Source organism: Tigriopus californicus, chromosome 6 (assembly GCF_007210705.1).
Source record: "Tigriopus californicus strain San Diego chromosome 6, Tcal_SD_v2.1, whole genome shotgun sequence".
In the NCBI taxonomy this organism is placed as follows: domain Eukaryota; kingdom Metazoa; phylum Arthropoda; class Copepoda; order Harpacticoida; family Harpacticidae; genus Tigriopus; species Tigriopus californicus.
The window spans coordinates 5702204-5702866 of record NC_081445.1 but is presented as its reverse complement, the minus strand read 5'-3'; the positions used below and the strand labels follow the sequence as shown (position 1 = coordinate 5702866).

The window sequence follows — 663 nt, the reverse complement described above, 5'->3', positions numbered from 1 at the left end:
TCGTGACGCAGAAAGTTAAATTTGAGCAAAAAGCAACCCTGGTTTGACGGAAGAAAAATCAGGGTTAACTTTGGAGGCTAACTAACGTGTTAACGGGTGGCGGACATGCCACCACTAATGTCATGGCCATTGAAAATGTAAACTGGTAGCCCTGGTCGCAACCTCCCGTGATTATTGATTTGATCCCCATCAGTAGTCCGATGCCAATATCGTGCGGGTATTTGGATTGAAGGGCTCAATGTTGAACATTGAGAAGCGGAAGGTTGTCGCATACCTTGTTCACGCTTTTTCTTTGCCTTATGATTAAACCCCGAGGGAGGGTAAGGGGGGATGGCTAAAAATAAACCCAATGAAACCATGAAAAAGGAAAACAATATTATGGCGAGTTTGAACAAAGCCATCGTCTCGTACATGTAGACATTCGAGAGTTACGTTTCAATCATTGAAAAGAGTAATAACGAACGGCTGGTAGTGGTTTTCTTTTGCTTTATAATTGATAACAATTGAACAATACTACCTTAGCCAATAGAAGTTAGTGCTTCTACAATTACGTAGTTTCTTTCAAAAATTTGAGTGCTTAGTGCTTTAGATTGGACGGCTCAAATGAGATGTGCGAAGGGCCTGAAAATTGAAATGGGTGACAAGCCTTTTAAATCTTAATAC

General features: G+C 40.9%; 1 protein-coding gene across 3 annotated transcripts in view; it reads right to left on the bottom strand.

Moving 5' to 3' along the window:
- The window catches only part of LOC131882844 (cytochrome c, testis-specific-like), a 7297-nt gene that overhangs the window by 4805 nt on the left and 1829 nt on the right, over positions 1-663 (bottom strand). The gene's annotated exons all lie outside the window — the stretch shown is intronic.